This window comes from Mus musculus, chromosome 1, assembly GCF_000001635.26.
Source record: "Mus musculus strain C57BL/6J chromosome 1, GRCm38.p6 C57BL/6J".
NCBI classification, from domain to species: Eukaryota; Metazoa; Chordata; class Mammalia; order Rodentia; family Muridae; genus Mus; species Mus musculus.
Genome location: NC_000067.6, coordinates 19,062,696 through 19,089,557, shown reverse-complemented (window position 1 = coordinate 19,089,557; position 26,862 = coordinate 19,062,696). Strand labels below are relative to the sequence as shown.

The window sequence follows — 26,862 nt, the reverse complement described above, 5'->3', positions numbered from 1 at the left end:
TTCCACTGTGTTGCTTCTTCCAGCCTGAATATGAGGGGAGGTGCCTTGTCTGATAACAACTTGATATGCTATGTTTGGTTGATATCCTTGGGAGGCTTGCCCTTTTCAGAAGAGATGTGAAGGAGGAGTAGATGGGGAAGGAATTTTGGGGAGAGGAGAAAGGGAGGAGGAACAGCAGTCTAGATGTAATATATGGGAGGAAAATAAATTAAAAATAGATACTTATATATTTTAGTCAGTATTTATGTGATAGAATGTAACAGATCATCCATTGTTTTTAAAATTGTGTGTGTGTGTGTATGTGTGTGTGTGTTTATGTGCTCCCATGAATGTGCTATGTTAGCAAGTGTCAGTTCTGGCTGAAAGAAAGCATTAGGTGCCCTGGAGCTAGAATTACTGATGGTTGGGAGCTACCCAGGTTCTGAAATGGTGGACTCTGGACTAAGACTCTCTTCTATGTGCTTTTAACTGCTGAGCCATCTCTCTAGCCCTCTATGATAACAACTCAGTGTATCCAGCAACTTAAAGGAAATATATAGCTATTCATAACTCATAACTCTTTAAACCTTCTCCAACATTTTAAAAAGCAACTTTGAAACAAAGTTCCCAACATGCATTGAAAACAGTATCATATCAAGAAAGATATTAAGAATGTCTGATATTTTAGAATATTTAATGAGGTCACATACTTTATATGTGATATCATATATAAATATGTGAATATCTGTATCTCTATCTTTCTATATATCCTTTTCAATCTTCGTCTCTCTTTACCCTGCTGCCCCATCCCCACCCCATGGGTGTTGGTATGGTGGCATTTCTGAATTCACCAAGGTTTCATGATGCTAAAAAACAAGTCGTGATCCTGGAGATTTAACTAGTTAAAACCTTCCGATTAGCAGGCAAGCCTAAAATGCAGGCAAACTTGCCTCTCTCATCTTCAAAGGTCTCCTCCTAGCATCAGAAAAGTTGTTTGTAGTAAGCCCAAGGGAGGAAGGAGGGCCTGACAAGCTTTCTCCTCCCTTTCTGTGGCTGAACTGAGAAGCTGCTAGTATGACTAATTCTACCAATATCGATCAGTAGGTTAATTTCTAGAGGAGGAGAGGAAGTAAGCCTATGGCTGTGTGCGGTAGAAGAAAGAGGGGGAGGTGCAACACCTGATCTCACTCTCCCACCCCCCTCCTTCCCTTGTCTCCAGGGTCGGCCAGTGCCCTCAGAGTCTGAGAGCCTTCAGTGTTCAGCCTAAGAGAAAGGAGCTGTCCGTTCAGTACTAGGGCCACGTGTAACCTGCCCGCCAAAACACAAAGAACTGAAATATTAATTAAAAAAAAAAAAAAAAAAAAAGCCAATCTGTTCAATCCTCCGCCCGCAGGCAGGCTCTAACGGAAAACCACATATGCTTTCCTTTTCTCCTCAATAAATCTTCATGTGGGCATTAAAATACCTAAAAGGATTAGTCATTAAATGCTTGTACATTTGGCTTAATGCACAAGAAACTGTATGTCACAGGGTTACATCAGAACTGCAGCTTAATCTAATTTGCAGTATTTGCGTAAATGCTTCATTTCGTCTGCTGATTGTTACAGAGGATAATTTTAATATCCCAAGTATCCAGAGGAAGAAGGTTAACATGCTAGCACGGAAATAAGCCGGATGCCGACTGAAGTATCAAACTATCAAAGCTTCTTTTAAGGTGAAACACACAAAAAAAAGGAGAATAAATGTGAGTGTGGCTTTTTCCTCCTCAAACTGCATTTATTATTATTATTTATTATTTGATCCTAAGGTAATAAGGAAAAAATTTCTTTTTGAAAAGGGAGCTTTGCACTTCAGATAGATATGGCGTCCTACATGTTACATTCAAAAGCTGTCGATACAGCAACAGTGAGACCATCCTTCAAAGGACTTAATTGCAGACTCATTCTTATTTTCTTCTGAAGAGGTTCCTTTGCAGAAGTGAGGCTCAGCCTCGTTAGGAGTCACATCTTGCATACCCCAACCCCCAGTACAACCATTTCTCCCTTTAGTGAGTTACTAGAGCATGTTGTATGTATTATCCATCTGCATCTGGCCTAGATAATTAACTTTTTGGTTCACTTATTTAATTTTGTGTATAATGTTTATATCTGAGGATGATTTTCATGCAAAAAGGGAACAAGGTCTCAATCTTAAAAAAATGAGTGTATTCATGAAAATTATGTTTAATGATTATTTATCTTGTGAAAGTTGTCTGCTGGATTTCCTTGTAGGATATTTTCCCAACTTATTTATTGATTACACGCTTTAGATGTATGGCAGATCAATGAAGGATTCTGGCATCAATTCTTACCTCCTTTGGTCAGAACATCAGGAAATTCAAGCCAACAAATTCATTACAAGTACATTTTTATAACAAAAAGTCCCGTCCCTTCTATAAGATTGGTATTTAAAGGAAATAGAGACTTGGTTGTCTACACTTTGTTCTATGATGAAAAATAGCATTATGCAAATAAGGAGTTCCTTCCTCTCCGGGCATCGCCATGACATGACTCATGGTATCACACCTGAATATTGATTTCCTCCACCAACCAGGTTGGATAACAACAACCACTACTGTACTAACATGTTCTGCAGGTGGTGGAAAAACTAATAGACTATATCAAGCACTCATTGTAATATGTGTGTGAATGTATGTGCATATGTGTGTGGTACATATTTGGTTCATGTGTATGAAGTATGTATGTCAGCACCTGCACCTATATGTAGAAGACAGAGGACACTGGATATCTTGACCTATTGTTTTCCTAATTTCTTTAACATGAGGTATCTCACTGAGTCTAAAGCTGGCTTTACAGCCAGCAAGTCTTCATATTGCTTCCCCACCCCCATCCAGTGCTGGGGCTTTAGGGGTGCCTGGCCACACCCAACCTTTTGTATGAATGATGGGTACTCGAACTTAGGTCCTCATGGTTGAGAAGCCAGTGCTCTTACACAGTAGCCACGTTCACATCTCCTCATAATTCCTTGAAAGTTAAAAAGAGTTCCACGGAAATTCAAGATAACAATGTTTCCAAATGAACAAATCTATATTATTACTTCTTGCAGGTGGGTGGATACTTTTACACTGTGAGGAGAAGGGCAATGGGAAATATCCTTGCAATTTTTAAGTCCATTTATGGTTTAGTCACTAATGTTCATATCCATAGTCACTCCCAGGAGCTCTCCTTTTTGTGGCCACCTAGCATCATATTGAATTGCTCCACTGGGCCTTGTTACTTATTTGTCAAAACACAAACATTATTATTTCCTTAATATTCAATCAGCTGATGAATTGATTTATCACAAATGATCTGCTATTTTACCTCAAAGAAACTGTTTATACAAGATTAAACTCATTCTAATACTCAGTACTAGTGAATTCTATTCTTTAGATGTTAGTAAAACACATTACTTCTCTATAATTTAAGCTAAGTGGAATCAAAACAATTAAGTGATCACTGAACTTATATCAAATACTGTTTTGGAGAGTGATGAAGACATTTTATATTTAGTGTATAGAATGACATTGGATGGGGGCTGGGGACATTGCTTAGTGGTTAGTGCTTTTCATTCTTCTCGAGGATCAGCTTCTATGTTAGGTGGCCCACAACTTCTGTAACTCTAGTCTTATGTGCTCCAATAGCTTCTTGTGGCTTCCAGTGGCACCTATATAGAAGTGGCAAACACACACACACACACACACACACACACACACACACACACACACACACGCACACACACGCAGAAATGTTAAAAAAATATTGAAGTATTATTGGTAATTTTTAAAGGGAACTGAATATTTTTAGGTGAGGGCAGAGCTCATATATGAAATACAAGTTAAAAGTTCAAAATCAAAAAAAATTCAAAATCAAACTATGATGAAATGCAAAATATGGTAACAAAATATGACTTCCTGGAGTGAAACAGACAATGGCATAGGTTATGTTTCCTAGGACATGGTTGAAAGGAAGAACCTAAAACAGAACAATCATAGCCCTAGGGACTACTATGTGACATTAAAAATCAAAGTTATGGAATCATAATAATTCATTCACATTTTCAACATCTAACTGTTCTTCCATAGATAATTTTTCTTTCCTCTTACTTTTCTACCAGGACATGCTACACACTTTGTTCTTTATAAAACACCCCACTCCCCGCCCCTTGAACCTCTCATGTTTTCTCTGTTCTAAAGAAGGAAATGACACACTCAAAGCATAAAGCTGAACTTCCCACGGGACGACTTGGATGGAACCAGATGAGAGAGATACATTAGGCCAGAAGTGTGGGTCAGAGCATATCAAACCGAAAGCATGAAGCTAGAGTAAAGTTTGGGGGGTATTGTATGTATCAGATCATTTAAGGCTAGCCCTACAAGTTAAAGGTGTCCCTATAAAAGGATAAATTTCTAGACAGTGAGCAGTAAATTGAGTATATTTTAAAGTAATCTAGCATAGATGCTGACTGACAAATTAGATATGATCAGAAATAAATTGGGTAGAATAACTCTTAATTTAAGTAACTGTAATTAAAATATGTGATCCATGAAACAGTAAAGTGAAAATACAGTTTGCTCACAATAGTGCTGTTTCTAATGCTGTAGTAATTGCAAGCCAGGAAGCTTAGGGCAAATAAATCTAAAAGCTCATTTAATATCATCTGCACTCTACAAAAATAACATGGTATTTACATCTGATTTGTATTTTTAACAATTGTTTTGAGAAAGCTACTGATACCAAACACATTTTTCTAATATATTGTGTTAGATTTTAAGCATATTTGCAAACTTTAAAAGGAAAATTTATGTTAAGAATGTAATATATGTGTGTGTGTGTGTGTGTGTGTGTGTGTATTATAGACTATATTCTATGTAATAGCTTTGCTTAATAATGTTTGAATTTCAATCTTACCTATTCAAATAGGTGGCGCTCACTCTCTGTTTATCTCTCTCCCCACTCATCCTTCTGCCTGAATTAAAATAATACATCAGATAAGGCTTGTCTTCAAACTCCTTTAGTCAATTTCAAATGTGTAGGTGAGTGCCCTTTGTCTTAATTTGAGAATTATCTTGATTCTTTTTAAGTATGCAATTGCATAAACAGGATATTGAATGGCTTCTGAGAATTTAATAGCTTTCTTTTAAATGGGAGGATATTAATATTCGACACAGTTTGTGTGTGCATGTGTGTGTGTGTGTGTGTGTGTGTGTGTGTGTGTATTTTGTAGTTCTCTTAATTGTGACATCTTCATGAAAACTCATCTTCCAGGGCTCAGGGAACTATGTGGAAGAGAAGGTGGGAAAATTGTAACAGTCAAAGGTGATGGATGACTCCAAAGAAACTCTGTTTTCCAGAGTGAACAGGATTGAAGCACGTATGAAATCACAGAGTCTGTGGCCACAGGCACAGGTTTAAGGCAGACAGGGTCCCAGGACCAAGAGTGGGAAAGATGCTATCATTAATTGCTATCCCTCAGCAAAGGAAAAATTAGTTATCTCTAGTGGAGTCTCACTGTGTGTGCTGGTTCGTCTTATGTCAACTTGAAACAAAGTAGAGTTGTTTTTTTTTCTTTTTTTTTCCATTTTTTATTAGGTATTTAGCTCATTTACATTTCCAATGCTATACCAAAAGTCCCCCATACCCACCCAACCCCACTCCCCTACCCACCCACTCCCCCTTTTTGGCCCTGGCGTTCCCCTGTACTGGGGCATACAAAGTTTGCGTGTCCAATGGGCCTCTCTTTCCAGTGATGGCCGACTAGGCCATCTTTTGATACATATGCAGCTAGAGTCAAGAGCTCCGGGGTACTGGTTAGTTCATAATGTTGTTCCACCTATAGGATTGCAGATCCCTTTAGCTCCTTGGGTTCTTTCTCTAGCTCCTCCATTGGAAGCCCTGTGATCCATCCATTAGCTGACTGTGAGCATCCACTTCTGTGTTTGCTATGCCCCAAGGAGAAAACCTTAACTGAGAGTTGGCTCTAAGGTGATTGCTTGATTAGTTATGGACGAGAGACAGTTCCATCCATTGTGGCATGTTCCATTCCTGGGATGGTGGTCCTAGGTTCTATAAGAAAGCAGTCTTGGAAAGCTAATGGAAGCAAACCAGTAAGCTGCAACTCCTCCAACCCCTGTGACTTCTGCATCAGCTCCTGATTCCAGGTTCCTGCCCTGCTTGACTTTCTTCTGTGATTAACAGTAGTGGAAGTATAAGGCAGATACACTCTTTCTGCACTGACTTGCATTTTGGCCATGGTATTTCATCACAGCAATGGTAACTGTAACTCAGATACTGGGGATATTAAGCACAAATTCAAGGCTAGGTCTGGTGCCCAGGAATAGTTGGCTAACACAAAATGAACTAAACATTATTATTGTGGTTTTTGTCTCATTTTTCTTTGTTTGGGAATTTTTGTTTTATTTGTCTTTTGAGTGTATATTTTTGGTAGAGAGAGAAAGGGTGTGGGATTGACTGGGTGGGCAGATGGTGAGGACCTGGGAGGAACTGGGGAAGGGGGATAAGTGTGATTAGAATGTATTGTGTTAGATGTTTTTTTTTTTTCAAGAGTTCATATGTAGCCACACACTTTCCGAAGTTCCCCTCCATAAAATTGTGGATTTGAATTACTTGGTAGGAAATTTTATTTTATTTTTTGTTTTTTATGGTGCCCTTGGTCCCCAAGCTGCTGTTCAACTGTATTTTTTTTCTGATTGCTGTTAGTTTGTTGAAAAGGATGTTCTAAAATGAAGCATAAATAAGATGCCTACCATTTTCTTAATAAATGAATAAAAGTTAGTGTCAATACGTAGCCCTAGTTAACATGGAATTCACTATGTAGACCTGTCTTTGTCTCCTTGATGCTGAGATTGAACATACATACCAACATGCCTGATTTGGAGCATTTATAAATAGAGTTATTTAGTTATCATTAATTATAAATATGTGTATGTGTCTATTCATAGGCATTAGGTACCCATGGAACTAAAGTAACAGGCAGTTGTGAGCTGCAGGATATTGCTTCAGGGAATAGAACTCTGGTCCCCTTCAATAGCAATATCTGGTCTTGACTTCCTAGTCATCTCTCCAGTTTACATTTTTTTATTACATATTTTCCTCAATTACATTTCCAATGCTATCCCAAAAGTCCCCCACACCCTCCCCCCCACTCCCCTACCCACCCTTTCCCATTTTTTGGCCCTGGTGTTTCCCTGTACTGGGGCACATAAAGTTTGCCTGTCCAATGGGCCTCTCTTTCTAGTGATGGCCGACTAGGCCATCTTCTGATACATATGCAGCTAGAGACAAGAGCTCTGGGGTACTGGTTAGTTCATAATGTTTCTAAGAGGGAAACTCATAGCTCTGCGTGCCTCCAAGAAGAAACTGGAGAGAGCACACACTAGCAGCTTGACAACACATCTAAAAGCTCTAGAAAAAAAGGAAGCAAATTCACCCAAGAGGAGTAGACAGCAGGAAATAATTAAACTCAGGGGTGAAATCAACCAAGTGGAAACAAGAACTATTCAAAGAATTAACCAAATGAGGAGTTGGTTCTTGGAGAAAATCAACAAGATAGATAAACCCTTAGCTAGACTCACTAGAGGGCACAGGGACAACATCCTAATTAACAAAATCAGAAATGAAAAGGGAGACCTAACAACAGATCCTGAAGAAATCCAAAACACCATCAGATCCTTCTACAAAAGGCTATACTCAACAAAACTGGAAAGCCTGGATGAAATGGACAAATTTCTAGACAGATACCAGGTACCAAAGTTAAATCAGGATCAAGTTAACGATCTAAACAGTCCCATATCCCCTAAAGAAATAGAAGCAGTCATTAATAGTCTCCCAGCCAAAGAAAGCCCAGGACCAGATGGGTTTAGTGCAGATTTCTTCCAGACCTTCAAAGAAGATCTAATTCCAGTTCTGCACAAACTATTCCAGTTTACATTTTAAAATAAAATATTTTATTAATTCCTAGAGAATTTCATACATGCATATTTTGATCATATTCACCCCTTATTCCTGTACCTGACTCTTCCTAGATTCATCCTCTAGCCCGTTCTCCTTTTTATAATGCAGTTTGTTCATCTTGTGCTGCCCATATATTCATGAATACGAGGCCATCCACATCCAATTAAGAGCATACTTGACCTACTAGAGCCACATCCTTAACGAAGACAAATTCTTCCTCTTCTAGCAGCTATCAGCTGTCAGCAGCTCCACAACTAGCTATGGGCTGCAATATTTAAGCACTCAAGCAAGCAAGCAAGCAAGCAAGCAAGCAAGCAAGCAAGCAAGCAAGCAAGCAAACAAACAAAAATCCAAAGAAATCCCAGAGTTCTCTAACATCTTTGTAGTTGATGGAAATACTGTGTGATTGGTATATGGTTAGATAGTATTGTCCAGGTGGAAGTTTAAAGTTGAACAAGGTGGTTGTTACATTTATTCCTCCTTTGTATATATTTTTAAAATTTTTTATTAGATATTTTCTTCATTTACATTTCAAATGTTATCCCCTTTCCTAGTTTCCTCCCCAAAAGTCCCCTATACCCTTCCCCCACCCTGCTCCTCAACCCACCCACTCCTGCTTCCTGGCCCTGGCATTCCCCTCTATTGGGCATATAATCTTCGCAAGTCTAAGGGCCTCTCCTCTCATTGATGGCTGTCTAGGCCATCCTCTGCTACATATGCAGCTAGAGACACAAGCTCTGGGGGTACTGGTTAGTTCATGTTGTTGTTCCACCTATAGGACTGCAGACCCCTTCAGCTTCTTGGGTACTTTCTCTAGCTTCGCCATTGGGAGCCCTGTGATCCATCCAATAGCTGACTGTTAGCATCCATTTCTGTATCTGCCAGGCACTGGCATAGACTTTTTATATTTTGTATCCCTGTCTTTCTTTTGATCTCTTCCCCAGAATTTCATCAAGTTCCTATTTAATCTTAAGTGTAAGTGACTGTGCACCAAACAATGTGTACCTTCATAAAGTTTAATACTTTTTTGCTATTGATACAGCAGCTGGTGAGGTAGTACTCATCGCACTCTGTCACTTTCCTTTCTGGAGATATCAATAAACTAGCTTTGCTTCATTTAGGCCTCACAGATATGCAGTTGTTATTATCTGTTCATTTGGCATATACTATATATCAGACACTATGCTGATTATTTTAGTGTGAAGAGTTTATTTTTAATCATACAATGCAGACTTCAAAATAATCCAATCTTAAATGGACAATGAAAATCCTTTAAATTTGTGTATCTACTTATGGAAAAGAGAAAGAAATGATGCTATTGTATTTCTTAAGCTGTCTAGGAAAGTGTATAATGTATTCTGTTCACACGTCATTCGCCAAAACACAGAAAATGAAGATATCCAGCTTCAAGGGAGAATGAAAAATGTACTTTCAGTTGGTAAAACCATGAAACCAATTAAATTTTTATTTCTATAATGTAGAAGAGAATGTGTATTAGAAAGGTAGCTAACATAGGACACTTGGCTATAAAAACATTAACTTTTTCTGTGCTTTCCAAAACACAATTATAAAAATAACACAGGTTTGTAGATTAGTCTAAAATGAAGGTGTGGGACTTTTTGTTGAGCTCTAATGAAGACTTCCTAGAGAAGGTAATACTTAATTAGATATTCAAGAACTGTAAGTTTATGCATTAAAAAGGGGTGAATACACTCTAAGAAAAACATGAGAGAAATTTCACAAGTGATAGATATTGCAGAGCATTTGGTAAAAGCAAGTTATTTTAGCAAGGCTGTCATGCAGACTTGCCTCCATACAAATGAAATACAGATGAATAAAGGTACTGGAGCTAGGCTTTGAGTATGTTGCTTTAGAGTTTTTCTGGGACACCATGGCATTGATGAAGTGTCTTCAGCAAAGGATTGGTGTGGCAGACTTGTTACCAAAAATAATTCAATATCTATAAGTCAGCTTTTCTGAAATTTCAGAGTTTTAAAGATATTTTTTCCAAACTTTGCTATATTCACTGAAAACATCAGGTTCAGGCCAAAACACAATGAATGGCTTTCAAGTTGCAGCAGAGGCAATTATGGTAGTTTATCAGGGCAGGTCTGTCCCTCTCTTTTCCCTATTTCTTCTTCATTCAATTCTCATGCTGGATCTTATTCAGAGCCCATGCCTGGAGATTTCGGAAAGGCAATACTGTTCGAGAATCATACTCTTTTTTTTCCATTTTTTATTAAGTATTTAGCTTATTTACATTTCCAATGCTATACCAAAAGTTCCCCATACCCACCCACCCCCACTCCCCTACCCACCCACTCCCCCTTTTTTGGCCCTGGCTAACCCTGTACTGGGGCATATAAAGTTTGCGTGTCCAATGGGCCTCTTTTTCCAGTGATGGCCGACTAGGCCATCTTTTGATACATATGCAGCTAGAGTCAAGAGCTCCGGGGTACTGGTTAGTTCATAATGTTGTTCCACCTATAGGGTTGCAGATCCCTTTAGCTCCTTGGCTACTTTCTCTAGCTCCTCCATTGGGAGCTCTGTGATCCATCCATTAGCTGACTGTGAGCATCCACTTCTGTGTTTGCTAGGCCCCGGCATAGTCTCACAAGAGACAGCTACATCTGGGTCCTTTCGATAAAATCTTGCTAGTACATGCAATGGTGTCAGCGTTTGGATGCTGATTATGGGGTGGATCCCTGGATATGGCAGTCTCTACATGGTCCATCCTTTCATCTCAGCTCCAAACTTTGTCTTTGTAACTCCTTCCATGGGTGTTTTGTTCCCAATTCTAAGGAGGGGCATAGTGTCCACACTTCAGTCTTCATTCTTCTTGAGTTTCATGTGTTTAGCAAATTGTATCTTATATCTTGGGTATCCTAGGTTTGGGGCTAATATCCACTTATCAGTGAGTACATATTGTGTGAGTTCCTTTGTGAATGTGTTACCTCACTCAGGATGATGCCCTCCAGGTCCATCCATTTGGCTAGGAATTTCATAAATTCATTCTTTTTAATAGCTGAGTAGTACTCCATTGTGTAGATGTACCACATTTTCTGTATCCATTCCTCTGTTGAGGGGCATCTGGGTTCTTTCCAGCTTCTGGCTATTATAAATAAGGCTGCTATGAACATAGTGGAGCATGTGTCCTTCTTACCAGTTGGGGCATCTTCTGGATATATGCCCAGGAGAGGTATTGCTGGATCCTCCAGTAGTACTATGTCCAATTTTCTGAGGAACCGCCAGACTGATTTCCAGAGTGGTTGTACAAGCCTGCACTCCCACCAACAATGGAGGAGTGTTCCTCTTTCTCCACATCCACGCCAGCATCTGCTGTCACCTGAATTTTGAGAATCATACTCTTTTCTGCTTGGGGCACTTTGTATGTAAGATGATTCGTCTCCTGTTTGCTGCACATTATTCCATGAGAAAAGATGGGGAATTTTGATTCTTGTTTATTTACTCTGTCACAATACAAGGAGAGCAGACGATAACTTTTAGGTTTAGCTCAATTAAATTAAATTACATTAAATTAAATCAGGTGTCTTAATTATGGTTTCTGTTACTGTGATAAAGATCATGACCAGCAGCAACTTGTTGAGGAAGAAATTTATTTTAGTTTACAACTTTCAGGTCATATTCTATCACTTAGGGAGGTCAGAGCAAAAACTAACCACAGGAAAATTTGTAACCTATTGAACACCTTGACACTTAGTATCTTAACCACATTCATTACCTTTCATTTGCATTGACTGCTTTAATTAAATTAAAAAAATTTAAATTTAGCTAAGAAGAAAATTGTAGGTAACTGGATTAGTAATAAAGATAAAGTGTTGCATGTTTTTCTCATTTGAAGAATCTGGGTTGAAACACACACATCCTGAAAGCAGAAGGGAGACTATTTATGGGACAGCAGGAGAATGGTTAAAATGTTTACGTGTGAGGAATAGTGTTTAAGTATTTTCAGCCTGACTGTAAAATCAATAATTTTATTTTTTTGTAGATTAGTCCTTGCATATGCTATCCATGTTCTGTGTCATTGAGCTATATCCCTAGCCAAGTCTTAGCATTTTACTTTGACACAGGGTCTTAAGTTAACCAAGTTTCCCTTCAACCTGTGACATTACTACCATGTGAATAGCTAGATTACAGACTTACAACACGAGGCCTGGTCAGATTGAAATCTTATTCATTTTATAGTGTACATAGTTTCTATCTGTCTATCTGCCCATCTATCTATTTCTATGTATATATGTATGTATAGACATATGTATGTATGTATGTATGTATGTATCCTATTTATCATCTATCTATCTATCTATCTATCTATCTATCTATCTATCTATCTATCATCTACCTAATGTTTTGGTGAAGCAGACTTTCACTTTATCCCTTCTGTCTCGAATTATCAAGTGCTGAGATTACAGACATTAGCCACTTTGCAAAGCCATATGAGCTTACATTCACAAAAGGAATCATACTTAGAAAATAACTCACTGACTTATGAAAACACTCAAAAATTTGTTTGTACATTCACATGATAATAATTTCACAACAAAACCATAAAAACCTCACAGAACACAAAAGCAAGAGAACAAATAACCCAATTAAAAATGGCAAAGGACTTGGATACATTTTTATCATAAGAAAGTATACAAATGTCCAAAAAATTTATGAAAACATTACCAGGCGTCAGGAGATGGATCATCAGATAGAGTAGCTTCCTGCCAAGTCTGACAACCTGATGGAGCACTGCAACCCACATGATAGAAGTAAAGAACTGACATGCAAGGTGTCATATGACCTCCACCTGAACACCATGGCATTGGTACACACACACACACACACACACACACACACACACACACACACTCATATGCACATACACAAAATAATAAATAAAACACAATAAAGAGTAAAATATATGTCTATTTTATCATGCTGGGCAGCATAAATACAAATAATTTGTATTCACAAGTCAATAACTAATATGGGCCGAGAACATAGCTTAGTTAATATAGTGCTTTTTTGGCATGTGTGTACAATTATTAGCACCCCAAGAAACCCAATATGGTGGCACACACCTGCAAGCTCAGCACTTAGGAGAAAGAGACAAGAAGATTTATCTGCTTAGCTGCAGAGTAGGTTTGAAGGTAGTCTAGGACACAAGAGCCCCTGATTGAAAGAAAGAAAAACACAATATCAAACAACAGGAACTTAGAATATTTGGATATGAAAAAATATACATCTAAGTGAAAAAAAATTGAAAGGCTATATACTGCAACATTCTAACAATGTGCCATTCCAGAAAATAATCCAAAACTGGGGGTAAGGCTTTAAGGTTTATAAAAAAATGTCAGTGGTTGCTATGTATTATTCTAGGAGGAGAAGATATAATGAATAAGAAGAGTACTGGTCATTCTTAGGACAAATGAACTATTCTGTATAATATACTGAATGTTCTCTGTGTTTATCAAAATCTACAATACTATATTTTAGTTACTTCTAATCTACCCATTGTAACAAATACTCCACTCTATTACAAAATCAGAGTAAGAGGAGAAACTTGGTTTAGGGGATATGTGGAAAGGTGCACATATCAACTTTATCATTCATAGTAGCGTTTTTTGTTTTGTTTTCTACTTCTTTTTTTAGCTTAAATTTAACCCAGAACATGAAATATCTTTTAGAATGCTTGTTTTTGCTATCAATCTCAGGATAGGGCTAGGATGGTAGATTTTATAATTTCAACGTGAAGCTCTGTTTCTAGTAGTTTTAAATACAATGGAAGTGTGACATAAACCATAGTCACAAAGTTCTTGGTCCTTACACATGGCAGCGGGCAATTTTGAAAGGCAGAGAGGAGCAGATGGTTCTCTCTCATTAAGTGGCATACATTAGACTCAGGAAATAATATACACGTTTTCTGTCATGTAGGGAGAACTGTGTGTAATAATATTTTAATGGCAGGGATTCTCTAGAATTATGAGAAAACACACATGGAGAGGCAGGAAACCAATATTTATTTGCTACTTAGTATAAGTATTGTCTTTTAATCATGATGTTCCTTCACATGCATTATCCATTATCTTATAGATATGTATTGATGCTGCACATGGCTATCCAGCTGGAGCCCTCATTTCCATCCAGCCTTACTGGCAACTAGCTGTGGCCACATGATTTTTTTGCAAGTGAATGTGAGTGGAATTGACGTGGGAAATTCTATGTCTTCATGTAAAGACATTCATGTGCTCTCAGATAACTTCCTTTCCCTTCATATAAGTGATAAGTAACCAGCTTTGACAAAGAAGAGGATAAGAACAATCATGGCATATTCAATATTGCAAGGTTACTGACATCACATTGCTCTTTTATACCCTGCTGAACTATACATATTTACCAGGAGCTGTGGTCAAGGTGAAGACATCAAAGAAATTGTGACAACACTGTCATCCATTGGTGAGTCAAGGGGACAATTGCCAAGGAATCCAAATGGTTATATCTATAGGTAATTCTTCTGAGACATTAAAGCACAAAAATGTGGAAAATGTTTTCTTTTCTCACAGGAAGATGATGATAAAATTTGCACATTTATATCTTATATCCAATCCCTATTAAGGTAGATAGAGTATATGTAGAAGATGGGAGTGATAGAAAAATTGTATGTGTAAGTAGATGCATGTTATTTCTAATTTGAGAAATATATTTTGAATCTGTTAATTTTATATAAAATCTAAACTTACTACTGAAGAAGATGAGAAGTTAGGGTTGCCAGTAAATTTTCACAATGAAAGAAATTTGCTCCATATTTAATTTTTATGTGACCAACTATCAATATTATATCAGAGTAATTCTGACTAGGAGGTAACTTGTTACAGTTGTGTTAAAGATGATCACATCTTACATCTTGTAGATGCCGCAGGACATCTTGCAAGCCCCCAATTTTCCATTATTCAGAATGATGTGCTTAGTCAAAATTACAAGCAGCCCAGGCTGATTTGGACTTATTACTAAGAGAGTAGATCTGATAAAATATTTTGAGTGGCTTATTGAATAGTCACAAGATGAGACACTCTCTTAGATGACTAATCTGCTAAAAAGGCCAAGAGAAAAAAAAAAGAAGAAGAAAAGCATAAATGTCAGGCACAGAATCACTTTTCAGAAAAGTTCTGCTGACTACAAGCTACTTTCTGCTCAGTCAGTCCTGGCTGCTACCCAGAGCCTGCAGGCTCAGGTCCTCCAACATGTCTGCTTTCTCCATAATGGAAGATAAGTTATCCTTTCTACTATGACCTACAAAAAGTAAGGCATTCCTTTTTGTTTTTACAAATGATTCTTTTCACTTTTAATTATGTGTGTCTCAGTGTGTTGGTATATAGATTTGCATGTGTATGGGGAAGCCAGATGAGGGAATCAGATGCCTTGTAGTTGTAATTATGAGATATGTCGCATCTGACCTAGGTGTGAGGAATCTAGGGGCTTCAAAAGAGCAGTATGCACTTCCAATTGCTAAGCTACCTCGTAGAGTGAGGGATTCCCCCCAAAACACTACTCTGATTAAAACTCAGAGTCTCACACATTAATTTCCCCATGTACATTAATATCTCAGGTATATTTCTACCCATAAAGGTTGGTGCTAAAAGACCAGATCTTATGTATAGGAGTCAGTGACAGCTACTGAACCCCTACAGTTTGAAATGTAATATTGATTTGACAGTGATCAGATAACTTATTCAGAAACTCAAAAAAGGTAATGCAAATGCAATAATTTAATATTTACATGAAGAAAAGGGAAAAATAGGAACCAGACTTAGAGCCCAAGGGCCATACTTAGTTTAAAAAACAGTCAAATCTTATTTCAGATCTCCAAATCATGGATTCAACCAACAATTATAAGCACTGGGTTTTAGATCATATGGATTATATATTTCATACTGCTGAAAGACACATTTTAAAATCAGTTTCATCTCTCAGGAGGGCCCAATTATCAGCATGAAAACACAATTTCATTTATTTTCAACTAGAAATTATTCAGGTATAGTTCTTATATCGTCCCACAAATTTTAGAAGCCCATGATTCTGATTCAAGTCTTTATTTTTGGTTCGTGTTAAGGGGAAGCAAAGATTCTGTGCTTTTCCCATAATGTGAAAAGTTTTTCCCCCTTTTATTGAAAGTTAGTTCTTTTTTCATAATATATAATTATTACAGTTTATCCTCCCTCTTCTCCTCTCAGTTCTTTCATCCTTTCCTCCAATCCAGATTCACTCCCTTTCTGTCTCTCACTAGAAAAGAACAGAATTCTCAGAGATAACAACAAAACACAATAAAATAGATGTCATAAGATAATACAAAAGGCATCACATCAAAGTTGGGGCGGACAAACCAACAGGAGGAAAACAGCCCAAGAGAAGGCTCAAGAATCAGAGACCCATTCATTCACACACTCAGCAGTCCCTTAAAAACATTACACTGAAATCCATAATAAATGCATAGAAGACCTGGTGCAGACCCATGCAGGCCCCACACTTGCTGCTTCAGTCTCTGTGAGTCATATGAACTCTACTTACTTTATTTGGAGAGTTTTGTTCTCCTGGTGTCCTCCATCCTCTCTAGCTTTTACAACTTGTGTGAAACTTTAATTATATTCTCCAGCTCTTTGAATCACAGACTGTGATTGGATAATCAGAGAAGTTTTGTTTTTATTAGCCCAGACAAGGCTTAAAATTTAAAATTCCATTTAAGGCAACATTGTAATACATGAAGAACAGCACAGATATGGACACCGCATGACAGCTATTTTTTCATGTTTAGTTTTCATATGGAGTAACAAGAAACTCTACCTTTGAGTTATGATTCACAAGGTGCTTCAAATGTATGCTATTCAAGGTGAGAATCATTCTCAGAATCTGGTCTTAAACTATTTCTGAGAAATTCCCGTGAAAGGAAAGTAAATTAGTAGAGGATGTGATGAGAAAAATGCATTTGCTCCCCATATACTGGGAAAGAACCTGTTGAGTAACATTTAAAAGAGGATTAGAGCTGATTTCTTACAAGCCTTGGGATTATCAGATTTGTAAACTGAAGCAGAATTAAAAATTGCAATTCATTTACAAAGTAGCCAATATCATTGGTCTTGGGCCTCACAGTGCATTTGATTCTGGACACATGAGCCCTGCATATTTTTATATGCATCAAAGCCTTGCCTTCCTTCCTGACATATTTCAATAAGAAGGAACTAAGAATATGCTGCTGTTCAGTTTGTTGATATACGAACTCAAGAATGGTATGTTGCAGCAAAACAAAAATCAGACACGGGCATGCTCCTAGAGGCCTCATTACATTTATTGAACAGCACAGACATTTGCTTTAATGAATGTTAGTACAATTTTAGAATGTAAACAGTGTCAAATGAGGGTGTTCCTTGAATGAGTAATAACAGGACTGTTAAGGAAAAAAAAAACCGCATAATGATGCGTGCCTGCAATTCCATCACCCAGGAGATGGAAGCAGGATTACCAGAAGTTCAAGGTCATCTTCAGCTACACAAAGAGTTACAGTTAGGCTGAGCTATGTAGGCACCCTAATCCCCCCAAACAGTGCATATTAATTATACAAACTAAAAGGTTACACTGTGACACTGTCACAAATGCATATTAAATAATTTGGTCATTTTTTCTCCTGTTATGTCATCACATCCACTCTTCTGCCTTTTCTCTCCTTTCTAGTCTCCCCTCCACTTTTTGCATCTTTTCGAAAATCTAGATCCTGAATCTGAAGGAAACCATTCACTATGAATCTGGCTTATCTCACTTAACATAATGATTTTCAGCTCCATACACTTTCCTACAAATTGCATGAAGATGATTCAAACACTCTTGCCCTGACATCACAACGTGCACTTGGAGACCATGTCATTATTTCTTTGTGATCTCTGAGTGGTGGACTGTTTTGGATCTCCTTACACATCACCTGGCATTGGTATCTGATTTTGCCCCTGTATTTGCCAAAGATGACTGTTTATTGGAAAGTTAAAAAGGTGGTGTTTTGAGACAGAAACTTGATTTATAGCTCAGATTGACTTCAAACTCATTGATCTTCTGGTCTCAGTTTCTAAACTACTAGAATTGAGGACTAATTTGTATTTCAAGATTTCTTTCTATCTTCTTCTCACTGGAAATCATCTCCATATCCCCTCCGTCTTTGAAAATTCTACTTGACTATTTCCAATTGCTAACCACTTGCAAAAGAAAGATTACTTTTGGCCAAATGGAGTTTCAGTGGGTATACTAATCACACTTAAGAGAAAGCCCCATGCCCAGAACAGGCCAACACAAAACAAACTTTTTTTTTTTTTTTTTTTTTTTTTTTTTTTTTTTTAGTATTTTGCTTACAAGAAGCAATAAAGCTTGCCGCAGAAGAATCCGGTTGTCAGAGTGTGTTCTTGCTGGCGAGAACGATAGCTCAGGACAATTACTGTTATAGTCAAGACTTTATATTTTATTTTATTTTTAATTAATTAATTTTGTAACCAGACCACTGTTTTCTGTCTTATCTCTTCTCCAATTCCTCTCTCATCTCTGATCTTCCACCCTTATGTACAAGAAGACCAAGCTACATACACAACTGTACCATATGTGCATAGTGCCTAGGTCAGTCCCATGCAAGCTCCCTGGTTGTGGGCTAGTCTCTGTGAGGCCCTATGAGGTTAGCTAATTCTTTGGGTTTTCTTGTTGGATCTTTGGCCCTTATGGCTTTCACGAATCCTTCCCCCCTCTTCCACAGGACTCCCCAAACGTTGCCTAGTGTTTCCCTGTGCATACGCTTCCATCAGTGGGTGAGTAAATCCTCGCTCATGACAATTGGGCTAGACACCAGTCTATGAGGAAAGCAGGAGAAATCATCTCACTGACATTTTTTTTTCTTTTTTCTTTTGTTTGTCAGTCATGTCTGGTTCTGATCTAGGTCTCTGGGCCATCAGGCCTCTGGGTCCTAACCCTCATGCTAAAAACTACAACACCATGAAATTTTCTAGAAAATGAAAGGAACTAGAAAAGATCGTGCTGAGTCACTCTTCATCTTTTAAATATTAGGCTTGTACAATCGTAATATAATACATAATTATATAATACGATTCATGAAAGCACTAATTAGCAACTCTTCCTTAAGAACTGATAATTTAATCTAAAAAGTTGTTTTTATATACTTAGTAACTTGAATTCTTTTGAGAGAAGAGGGCATATAATCAGGAAGACATTTATAAAAAACTTAGAAGAATACAGTAGCTGTGATGACATCAGTTGTTTGGATGGTATGTATCCCTGTTGTAACTCTACTCAATGTTTTCTGAACCCTAGTGTTCTTCTTCTCTGTCATATCCATGCATGCTTATGCTGGCATAAGAGGATGGGATGCCTTGAAAGTGGATGGGTTGACTTCCCTGAAAGCATAACCAGTTCATCTGAATACAAGGAGAACCATGTATCATATCCTGATAGAAAAGAGTGTAGAAGATGGTATAGAAAACATGAAGGAGGGATTGATGGGAGAATGAATGATTGATGACAAAATCTGAAATATACATCTAGGCTTGAGCACTGAGTAGGAAAAAATAGCACAGGGAGACAGAATATGATTATCTGCAGTACCAAGGATTTTCTCCAGGTTAATATTATAGGCAATACAAACAAAATGGAGATGAGAACATAGTGTCAGGTAAACAAACATAAGAATAACCTGGGTATACTTTCTCGCCTCTGGTGAGTTTTAGGTCAACCAAAGTGACTTCACTTTTCTATATTTTTGTTATTGTTTTTGAATCTCTATGATGTCTTGAGTGGCCTCAAACTCACAATCCTATTTCAGCTGTCCCTTTCCTGAAATTATAGGAAAGTGGCACAATGCACCCTCAAAGAAGCAGGGGGACGGAGGATGGGATAGGTGGTTTCTGGAGGAAAAGAATAAAGGACCAAAAATAAGACCTTTAGTTTGACAAATGACTAATTGGGTCTCATAGGTGGGAGGCAAGTTGTTTAAAGGGTCATGGTTGGCTACTTTCAATTTCTGAATTTTTAAAAAATTCTTTAAGGGCTTGCAGAAGAAGGTGTCATTCAGCCCAAGACTGCACAGTCATTTCTTATTTGTTTCTCTAGCCTTACCTGCCATCGAGATGTTCTGTTTCGCTTAAGTCCTTATCCCCTTTGAGTTTGAGAACTGAAATTTCCTAGGGTTACTTCAGAGGTTAAGACAGCAAACAAATAAAGCAGACCAGCAACAAGAACATAGCCAGAAAAGGAAAACTTTCACACAAAAGGGTTCTAGTTTTCTTGGATTTCAGCCTCGTTATGCTATAACACAGTGGCTAGAGAAGGTTTTCTTCATCTCTAAGCATGACGCAAAACACAGGAGAAAGCAGAAAGAAGAGTTCCTAAACCTTGGAAGCATTAAAGTAGTCAGGCTAAGGGAAGGAACCTGCTCACCTGCCAATCTTGTTACCTCTTTGGTAAACTCTCCCATTTACATTCAGACCTACAGAACTTACTGAGTGACAACAAGCCTTATAATGTACAGAGGCTTTCTGTTTGAATGTCAAAATCCATTAACATTCATTACATTTGGGCGAAGGGAAACAGGGAAAGGGTTTGCTTAAAAGATGTAATCGAAAGGTATGATTCAACTACCCCAATTACACAATAAATGAGCGAATCAGCCTATGAGAGCCTGTTACACATTTCAGACATTGGATTGGAAGCTAAAATATATAAAACCCAACATCGGTGGTGGTTGATAATGAGTTTAAGTTGACAAAGAACAGTTTGTAAGCTTCCCTGTGCCTTGGGGGCTGGGGAAGTGGCTTAACAGACAAGTGCACTTGCATGCATTCGTGATACCTGACTTGGATCCTTGGAATCCACGTGAAGTTGAAAGTAGACAACTGAGTCCACAAAGTTGTTCTCTGACCTCCTGTGACCTCCACGTGTATGCCATGACATGCACATCCCCTCCCTCGGGAAAGATTTAAAAATATGTCTCTTTCTTGTAGGGAGAGGATCTCATGGGGCCCCACCCACCTGAGAATGTATGGATACTTAATGGTGGCTGGGAGGAGACTAATGAGATATTTTCTTTGGTGATGTAGAAATTTTTCTGTGATCTCATAAATAACTTCATACTCATGCTCTTATAAATCTCTACCTAAACTCATTGGATTACAATCAAGCCCCATAAAAATAAAAGGAGACATGGAGACATGGATCTAGAGAGATTAGTGGGGAAAATGAAAAGAAACAGGTTGAGTGGGAATAAGACAAAAGAGGAAATGAGGGGGTCGCTAATTGAAGAAAATAATATATAGGTATGAAAATGGCACAATAAACCCATTATCGTGCATAATTAATATGTAATAGTAAGAATAAATGAGCAATTCTAAACAGAAAAAGGAAGAATTTTCTGTTTGTATTTTCAAAGAGAAGTCTCTGATTTCTTTTTCATATAGTACTTGTTAATGACATGATCATCAGTTATAAATATGGATATGTGTGCATGCACACACACACACACACACACACACACACACACACACTCACACACACGCAACCCCCGCCCCCCATGGCTGTAGAGCAATGCAATCAATGACTTGGTTTAGTGTTTGGGGTTGGAGGGCAACTAGGTTTTGGAGAATACATGACCAGAATTGACTGCAGGAAATCACCTTCTTAATGACTGTAAACAAGTAACCACACAAGATGACAATGACACTTATTTGCATTGGGCTTCTGTTTTTCTATTTATGGACGAAATAAGAAAATTGGGAAACCACATCCACCCTGAGCCATTCTTCCTGCTTTTTCTTTGTGGAGAACAATCTTTCCTGGTTCTCCCTTTCTTTAATTGGTCCTTAGAGAGTCCTCTCAAACCTTTACAATGACATTTCTTGAACATTCCTGAGTGGTGCCAAGCCAGAAAGTCTGTGATAGCTCACAAATTACGGATTGAACTAAAGCTGTATTACTTTTGCAATGTTTTATGTATGAGTTTTCTTATTTGGTATGGCTAAGCTGATGACACACACTCTTTTTTCCCCCTTCTTAAAGCTTTGTGAATTTTTGTGGATATGGCTTAAAATATGTTCTTTAAAAATGATTACAGGGCAAAACTTTCCTTCTATTGTTCCTTTGCACACAGTTTAAAGCCAAATGACTACAAATGAATGGTGTGTGTCTGTAAATGTAGAAATAGTGTGAACAGGTAAATTTAAGACCCTTAAAGCACTGATTTCTGCTTTGACAGCTCCACACAAAGAAAGGTGAGAGCTAGAATATTCACAGATCTCTTCAGTATCTTATGGCAATAAAAGGCATTGTGGTGGTATATCAAGTCAGGGTCACCACCAGTATTATAACAGAGCTTTTTGACAAAGGGCACTTCATCAAAAAGAAGGAAATAAATTCTCAAAAATTACTCCGAGAGATGATTATGGTGTTGTGTCTTTGTGTTTCAAAATCTTTTTTGTTTTTTGGTTTTTGTTTGTTTGTTTGTTTTTTAGTAGTGTGTGTGCCAATACATAGGTACACAAAGTATAAATATGTATGCATGCAAACACATAGGTGTGCACAGTATGTTTGTGTGTGTCTCTGTGTGTCAATCTGTGTGTGTTTGTTTTTGTGTGTCTGTGTGTGTGTGTGTGTGTATGTGTGTATGTGTGTGTGTGTGTGTGTGTGTGTGTGTGTATGTGTGTGTGTGTGTGTGTGTGTGTGTACACATGCACACTTGAACACAGAGGCCAGAGCTGGTTAGGCATCTTCTTTTATAACTTTCTACCCTTTTTGTGGTTTTTTGTTTGTTTGAAACAAATTATCATTATGTACTCTGTCTGGCCTAAAACTGTTTGCACTGAGGAAGCTGGCCACAAACTCACCAAGATCTATCTGCCTCTGCCTCTCAAGTACTGGAATTAAAGACGAGAACCATCACACCTTATGCTTTCCCATTAATTTTTGTAGTTTGCATAGTAATCACAGCCCCCTCTCTCCTCCTGGCCTTTCACATAGTTCCTCTCCCCATACCTCACTCCTCTTTTCCTCTGATAAGGGGGAGGTTCCCCTTGGTACCAACTCACCATGCACAGCAAATCACTGTAGAACTAGGTACATCCTCTCTCACTGAGGGGAGTCAAGACAGTCCAGTTAGAGGAACAGGATCAATAGGCAGGCAACAGAGTCAGGAACAGTATGCACTCCAGTTGTTGGGGGACCTACATGAAGACCAAGCTGCACATCTGTCACCCATGTGCAGAGGGCCTTGGTCCAGCCCATTTATTTATTTATTTATTTGGTTTTAGTTTTTGTTGTTGTTGTTGTTTTGTCCTTTTTATTTTATTTATTTATATTTTTGGATATTTTATGTATTCACATTTCAAATGTTATCTCCTTTCCCAGTTTCCCCTCCAGAAAACCCCTCTCCCATCCTCCCTCCCCCTGCTTCTATGACGATGTCTCTCCCTACCCCCCTCACTCTCAACTCACTACCCTGGCATTCCCCTACAATGGAAAATAGAGCCTTCACAGGAGCAAGGGCTTCTCCTCCTATTGATGCCAGACAATGTCATTCTCTTCTACATATGCGGCTGGAGCCATGGGTCCCTTTATGTATAGGTTTTTAGGTTTTTCAAGACAGGGTGTTTCTGTGTAGCTTTGGCTGTCCTGGAACTCACTCTGTAGACCAGACTGACTTTGAATTCACAGAGATCTACCTGCCTCTGCCTTCCAAGTGCTGAGAGTAAACATATGTACTAACATCACTAGTCCTCAATCACACATTATTATTATTATTAATTGTTATTATTAATAATAATTATTATTGGAGACAAGTTCTCCACTGAACCTGATGGTAGCTATTTTGGTTGGGCCCATTGGCCAATGAACCCCATGATATATCTGTTTCCACTTCCCTAACACTAGGATAGTAGTCATGTATGGCCATATCCAGCTTAGATGTGGATGATGGGAGTTTAAACTCATGTCATCTTGCTTTCACAGCAAGTTCTGTCAGATACTGAGTCATTTCCCAAGCTTTGTATTGAAAACTTGTATGTCTATAGCATATAGAGATATACTTATTTAACATTTTTAAAATGTATATGTATATTACTGGGAGGGTATTGGAGTATGTGTGTACAAGGAGGGCAGAGAGCAGTTTCAGGTGTTAGAAATATCATCTAGTACTTCTAGATAAAGATGTGGAGTTCATCATCTAGGATGGACTGGCTAAGTAAGCCCCAGGGATCCTCCTTTCTTTGTGCAACTGTGCTAAGAGTATCATTGTGTGCTATTGTGCCTAACATTTTTTTTGAATGTGTTGGAGATTGAAAAGAGGATCCCCTGGTTATCTCCTTATGGACTGGATTGTTGTCCTAGCCCTAATAGCTACTTATGCATTTTATAAATGTTTGCACCATCAACTTTAAACTTTGAAATAGTAATTATGTTTGTGTTACAGTACTGGTTTCTAATTGTGTTACAGAACAATGTTTCTTTAATGGACAAGAAAATGTGGTTCATTTACACAATGGAATACTACTCAACTATTAAGAATGAGGACATCCTGAGTTTTGCAGCAAATGGATGGAACTAGAAAATATTGCCCTGAGTGAGGTAACTCAGACCCAAAAAGACATTCATGGTATGTACTCACTAATAAGTAGATATTAGCCCAAAAAAAAAGTACAGAATACCCAAGATACAGTTCATAGAACTCAAACAGGTCAATGGGATGAAGGGCCCAATTGAGGATACCGTAGTCCCACTTTCGAGGGAGAAGAAAGCAATCATAAGTGTGGAGGGAGGGAGGGGGTACCTGGGAGGGAAAGTGGATGCGGGGGCAGTGTGGGGGAGAGGGGAAACTGATCTGGTATTGGGTGAGGGAAAAGGACTGAAGACACAAGGCCCAGCAGAAAGAATGGAAACAGGCAACCTCTGAATGTAGAAGGTTCTGGGGTGGGGGGGGGGACCCTCCAGAATGTACCAGAGACCTGGGAGGCGAGAAACTCAGAACTTAAAGGGAAGGACCTTAGATGAAATGTGTGACAGAAGGGAGAGGGAACTTATAGAACCTACCTCCAGCAGGAAGACAGGGCATCAAATGAGGGAGGGGGTTGCCATTCCACTTTCAAAACTCTGACCCATAATTGGTCCTGTCTAAAAAACTGCAGGGATGGAAATGGCGAGGAGCCTGAAGAAAAGAAGGTGCAGCGACAGGCCCAAAGTAGGAGCGAGTTTAAGGGGAGGTCCCAAGGCTATGGAGTGCTCACATAAATGGACCTAGCATGACTGCACTTTAGAAGACCCAAGAACAGCTGAAAGAGTCAGATACAGATAGTTGCACTCAACCAATGGACAGAAGCTGCTAACCCCTGTGGTTGAATTAGGGAAGGGCTGAAAGAAGCTGAGAGAGGAGAAGGGAGATCCTGTAGGAGGACCAGTAGTCTCAACCTGCACTCCCAAGATTTCTCAGATACTGGACCACCAACCCGGCAGCATACACCAGCTAACATGAGGCCTCCAACACATATATAGCAGAGGACTACCAGGCCTGGGTTCAGTCAGATATGATACACCTAACCCTCAAGAGACTGGAGGTCCCAGGGAATTTAGAGGTCAGTGAGGTTGTGGCTGGGAGGTGGAGACATCTTTGTGGAGACAGGGGAGTAGGGAGGAGATATGAGATGGGAAACAGTCAGAGAGTGGACTGGGGGGTGTAAAATCTGGAGTGTAAATAAATAAATAAATAAAATAAAACCAATCAATCAATCAATCAATCAATAAAAGTGACCTAATAATAGATGAAGAAGTGAAGACTCTGTGTGAGTTCCTGGTTCCATGTTATTTGTAGGCTGAATATTCTGATAGGCAAGCTCTACTGTCGATTTAAATTCATAGATTTTTGGACTTGAAATTTTCATTTCAATTGTCTTTTACAAAACAAACTGTATGTTGACAATATACTCTGGACTGGCATCTAACTCATAGTTTCTCTCGCAGATGCACAAATGCTGGGATTATGTGGGTGTGTGCCTTGACATCTGGCTTTTAGAGCAGAGAGAGAGCAGAGCAAAACACAACATGGAAGTGACCAAAACCTTACCAAACTGTACTCTTGGGTATACTATACACAGCATGTCACAGTCTTTTGTTTTATGGCCAGCCTGGGTGGATAAAGGCAAATATCACTGATCAATGTCTAAACAATGGAAATAAACAAAAATTAAAAAGACCAATACTGATAATTCAAACTTTGTGTCCTGACCTGGCTTTGCTGAACATCATTATTTCTTATCCTAATTTCAGGTTCCAAACACCCTTTTATTATTATTTTTATGTTTTTTGAAAATGTTAGCATTTGATTAACTTTCTGGGTGAGAGGCTTCAAGCCACGAGGCTACAGACACCTCCAACAACCTTAATCTTCTTTTCAGCTCTTCTATTGAAGAATTTGGTCTTCACAATGACAGGCTGCTTAGGGAGCTTTCCCTTCTCCTGAACTTTGTAGTAGCTCGATCTAACAACATCACCTCCAGTTTTGCTTTTTTTCCAGCATTGACCCATGTCTGTTTGCTGGTCAGTGTCCACAATTTATCCAGGTTGACAGTTGGGCAGAAGCTCTGGTTCCTCTTTAAGTGGTAATGCCTCATACCAACTTTCCTGAAGTGAATTCTTGATCTTAGAGGATAAGCTATTGGTGTTCTGTTCAGGAAAATTTCCCCTGTGCCAATGTGCTCAAGGCTCTTCCCCATTTTCTTTTCTATTAGTTTTAGTGTATTTGGTTTTATGTGGAGGTCCTTGATCCACTTAGACTTGAGCTTTGTACAAG

The 26,862-nt window shown here is 38.5% G+C and overlaps 1 long non-coding RNA gene across 1 annotated transcript in view; it reads left to right on the top strand.

The window, feature by feature from the left end:
- Positions 1-26,258, top strand: part of Gm15825 (predicted gene 15825) — a 41,541-nt gene extending 15,283 nt beyond the window's left edge. The window contains exons 2-4 of the long non-coding RNA NR_151619.1: positions 14,094-14,456; positions 24,517-24,675; positions 26,034-26,258. This is a non-coding gene — a long non-coding RNA (predicted gene 15825). The remainder of the gene's footprint in view (positions 1-14,093; positions 14,457-24,516; positions 24,676-26,033) is intronic.
- The last annotated feature ends 604 nt before the right edge of the window (positions 26,259-26,862 follow it).